The 5,000-nt window shown below is 57.1% G+C and overlaps 1 pseudogene; it reads right to left on the bottom strand.

Annotated features, from left to right (window-relative positions):
* Nucleotides 1-5,000, bottom strand: part of LOC138694156 (large subunit ribosomal RNA) — an 8,658-nt pseudogene that overhangs the window by 2,836 nt on the left and 822 nt on the right.

Genomic DNA, 5,000 nt, shown 5'->3' with positions numbered 1-5,000 from the left:
GTGGGGTGGAGGGATCGGCGCCAGGAACCGTCTCTCCACCCAGAGATAGCTTAGCGTCCCTAACTACCCAGGTCTTACGACCTGCCTCGACGAGGAAGCTTCGGGACTTAGACGGGTTCAGTTTCATTCCCAAACCAGCCAGATACTCGTGGGTGCGGTCCAGCAACGTCTGCGCACCCACGGTCGTATCTGCAACAACGACGAGATCATCCGCGAATGCGAGAGCCCCTACTTGTTGACCGTTCAGGACGAGGCCTCCCTGCAGGTTTCGAATAAGGGGGTCCATAACGAGATTGAATAACAAAGGGGACAATGAGTCCCCTTGTTTGACCCCCCTTTGCAAGGGAACTCCATCGCCGACACCATCGATCTTAGTACAGGTGTCCATATACATATCTTTTATCAGGGCGATGGAGTGTGCGTCCACACCTTGCGAGTGTAGGGCGCCCATGATAGCCTCGTGCGGGATGGTGTCAAATGCCTTAGAGATGTCAAGAAGCGCACCGCATACCATTGCCCGCTCTCCCCGTTTCGCTTCATGGAGAATCTCGTCGAGCAGATACGAGTTGACGCTGCATCCGTTAGTGGGCATGAAACCTACCTGCCTTTCATGTACGTCAACAACTGTCCTCAGCCGAGTGTCCACGAACCCAGTGAACAGACGGCTGAGTAAGGAGCCAATTGTTATTGGTCTCCAATTGCCAACGTCAGCCGGTTTTGTTCCACTTTTGTGGATTAAAGTCGTTCGATTTTCCTTCCAACTCCGAGGGAAGAAGCCCGCGAGCATCACCAGATTGAACAGTTTCGCTAAAATCTCGCAGTGCTTCTTTGTGCTCTGCACCATTTCTTTCGTGATCCCATCGGGTCCTAGTGCAGAGCCCTTTTTAATCCGCTTTAATCGCTGCTTGATTTCCTTAATTGTAATAAAATTAAGCACTGCGTCTGTTCTTCGACTCGCGCTGGGTGGCATGGTGATGTCGCACCTTCCTGACTTCCCCCAGAGACCAGCTAGGAAGGAGTGAAAGGACTCGTGGGCTGGCCTCTCTGTTTGATGGTCATAGAGTGTGGCCGTGGTCTGCTCCCCGACCGCCCATTCCGCCAACCGCTGGGGATGCTTTTTGAAAGTATCCTGGCAAATAGCAAAAAGTTGTCGCTTGCGTCCCCGATGATTATCGCGGTTGTCCTTCTGCTTCCTTTTCTTTTTAGGTGTGCGTTTAATTGGTGGCGCCCCACCCGAAATTTCGCGGGTAACTAACGAAACCACTGCTTCCACTTCTTCCCGCACACCCGGAGGGGTCTGTTCATTCCCCAAATCCGATATTTTACGAAGAAGTGCGTCGATCGGGCTTGAAAGAACCCCGGCATCGATGCTTAGAGCGTGGAGTGCCACCCTCTTTCTCCACGCCCCAAGTTGCACGGCAGGGTCATCGGATGCTAGTTGCTCCTCAATATGAGGAGCAGACGCATCCTGTTCCTTTACATTGGCCGCGGGACAAGTATGGCTCTTCCGCCGGTCATCGACTCGCACCTTACTGTAGGTGTTTGTCTGTTCAGCGGGTAAAACGCTAGAACTAATGTTAAAAGCACTAAAATCAGTAAAATGAGTAAAATTGGGGTCATCGGTACCAACCGTAGGTACCTGTTCCCTTGATAAAAGGTCTGCGGAATCACCGCTCGGTGTACTCCCAACGTTGCCGTCAGAGCCCTCTAAAAATAATGGGGATGACTGCGCAAACGTTTCATTACCGGCCTCCCCCATTTCAACACCCCCTTCCCCGACCAGCGGTTCCAGGCTAGTGTCTACGGGTTCAGCCGGGCCATCGCTCTGGGGCTCGTCCAGCGAGGTCCCAGATGTTAAAAGGGGGGGCAGGATGTCTGCCAGGGCAGACGCCGAGTCCCCCGGGGATAAAATTTGCGATGGCTTGTCATTTGTCGGGATAGGGGGCTCTTCCCTATTCCCGCTCCCATCATCGGCCGGTGATAAGCCTAGGGGTAGTAAAGCATCAGGCCCCGCGGTGCCGTCATCACCTGCCGCCTGCGTTCTAAGAGACCTTTTTCTATCCTCACATCTAAAATTGCTGACTTGCTTATGTGTTTTAAGCGGCAAATATACAGCAATTTTGACGTTGATGTGAGGATCATCTCGGAACTGCTCCTCCAGGCGCTTTAGTGTCGCTATCTCATCTTGGGTCCAGATGGACTGCCTCCTAACGGAGGGACACTGGGGGGGTTCAAGAGCTTCGAGTTGTTCGGCATTTCGTAGGTCAGGGTGCCGACTCCTCTTGTGCAGCGATAACCCCCTCTGTGACGTGAAAGACCTGTTGCACATGCCGCAGATGTGAGAACCAGCCACCTCCTTAATGCCGCGGCATTTCGGAATGTGGCATTTAAGACTTTGATGACTAACGAATTCAGTCTCACATCTCAAACAGACCCACCGACATCGTGTTTCAGGGTGGGCCTGGGCGGCATGCTTCTTCAGGAAAGTTTCAGACGTCACCAGTGTCCGACACAAAAGACACTGGAGAGGCTCCGTCACCGGAAACCTAACACGGAGCAGTTCGTCGTTTAAAAGGAAGCCATACTCACCGTCCGTCATCATGCCGGTCCGTCGATGTTGCTCCCCTACCAGTCCTGAGGGCCCGGGAGCTTGGGTATCCTCAGGTCCGAGGCTTTTACCCTGATAAGTCATCTCATGGTATGCGGGGTTCGGGCGCCCCGTAGGTTCGCCCTGCAAACCAAAATCGTCGTCAAGGTGAGTGCCGATCGTTCAATTGGGGAGCAACCGGCCCCGAGGTTTCCCCAAAAAACCAAGGGGCCCGAGGGCCACCCGACCACATTTAGCCCCTCCCAGTTAGGCGGGAGGGTTTCCACGGGGAGCCGCGTGGAGGCAGTGGTTGCCCTGTATGGGCGGCCCTCCGCGCGCCTTTGGCCGTATCAAGTCCTAAGACTAGTACGTTTCCAGCGGGACCACGAGGAGGCGGCGCGCGAAGTGAGCCGAGATGGACTGGCCCACAGTAACTATGCTCTTGTAGTAGGATAATACTTACCCTAACAGGCAAGAGAGTCATAGTTACTCCCGCCGTTTACCCGCGCTTGCTTGAATTTCTTCACGTTGACATTCAGAGCACTGGGCAGAAATCACATTGCGTCAGCACCCGCTAGGGCCCTCGCAATGCTTTGTTTTAATTAGACAGTCGGATTCCCCAAGTCCGTGCCAGTTCTGAGTCGACCGTTGAGTGGCGGCCGAAGAGTGCACCGCGGGCGAGCGCGGTCCCTCGCAGCGTGGAAGATCCGCGGGAGGCCAAGGCACGGGACCGAACTCGGATCCGACGCACCGGGGAAACCCCCCGCCGCCACCCCCGCGAGGAGGGGGGGAGGGGACCCGGCACGACATCGCCTCGCCCAGGCCCGGCACGTTGGCGCAGACCCGCTTCCCGACCACGCCCGACGCGCCCCGGTCCTCAGAGCCAATCCTTATCCCGAAGTTACGGATCCAATTTGCCGACTTCCCTTACCTACATTAGTCTATCGACTAGAGGCTCTTCACCTTGGAGACCTGCTGCGGATATGGGTACGAGCCGGCGCGACACCTCCGCGTAGCCCTCTCCCGGATTTTCAAGGTCCGAGGGGACGACCCGGACACCGCCGCAACTGCGGTGCTCTTCGCGTTCCAAACCCTATCTCCCTGCTAGAGGATTCCAGGGAACTCGAACGCTTATGCAGAACAGAAAACTCTGCCCGGGTCTCCCGACGGCGTCTCCGGGTCCTTTTGGGTTACCCCGACGAGCTTCTCTTGCGAGGGCCCGACGAGTCGGTTCCGCTGCCGGGTTCCGGAATAGGAACCGGATTCCCTTTCGCTCGAAGGGGGCGTCATTGCTCTCACAATGCCCCTGATCAACATCGGATTTCTCCTAGAGCTTAGGATCGACTGACTCGTGTGCAACGGCTGTTCACACGAAACCCTTCTCCACATCAGCCCTCAAGGCCCTCGCTTGAGTATTTGCTACTACCACCAAGATCTGCACCGGCGGCGGCTCCAGGCAGGCTCGCGCCCAGACCCTTCCGCGCTCACCGCCGCGCCCTCCTACTCACCGGGGCTTCGCGCGACCGCCCCAGGGGCGGCCGCCCTTGCCTGCCGGCGGCCGGGTATAGGCACGGAGCTTTAGCGCCATCCATTTTCAGGGCTAGTTGCTTCGGCAGGTGAGTTGTTACACACTCCTTAGCGGCTTCCGACTTCCATGGCCACCGTCCTGCTGTCTTAAGCAACCAACGCCTTTCATGGTTTCCCGTGAGCTCCGGTTTAGGCGCCTTAACCCGGCGTTTGGTTCATCCCACAGCGCCGGTTCTGCTTACCAAAAATGGCCCACTTGGCACCCTGATCCAGACCTCGCGGCTTCAGCCAAGCAAGCCGGAGATCTCACCCATTTAAAGTTTGAGAATAGGTTGAGGTCGTTTCGGCCCCAAGGCCTCTAATCATTCGCTTTACCGGATGAGACTCGTCCCGGTCGAAATGGACGCCAGCTATCCTGAGGGAAACTTCGGAGGGAACCAGCTACTAGATGGTTCGATTAGTCTTTCGCCCCTATACCCAGCTCTGACGATCGATTTGCACGTCAGAATCGCTGCGGACCTCCATCAGGGTTTCCCCTGACTTCGTCCTGACCAGGCATAGTTCACCATCTTTCGGGTCCCAACGCGTACGCTCCGGGTGCGCCTGCGGCCGGAGGCCGAGGCGCCCCGGGAGTGCGGGCGCCGGTTGACCCGACGCCGTCCTCCCCGGGCGACCGCAAAGGGTGCGCCCCGCTTTCACTTCGCCTCTGGGTTTTCTCCGAAATCCCAGTGACTTGCGCACATGTTAGACTCCTTGGTCCGTGTTTCAAGACGGGTCGGGAGAGCACCCGAAGCGTGAGCGCCGCTAACGGGAGACGGGCTACCGTCCGAGGACTCCGGGGGCCAGCAGCCGACGGGGGCCGGGGACGTGGCTGAGGCCACGGCAC

This window comes from Periplaneta americana, unplaced genomic scaffold, assembly GCF_040183065.1.
Source record: "Periplaneta americana isolate PAMFEO1 unplaced genomic scaffold, P.americana_PAMFEO1_priV1 scaffold_58, whole genome shotgun sequence".
Taxonomy (NCBI): domain Eukaryota; kingdom Metazoa; phylum Arthropoda; class Insecta; order Blattodea; family Blattidae; genus Periplaneta; species Periplaneta americana.
This window is presented reverse-complemented; position numbering and strand designations above follow the sequence as displayed.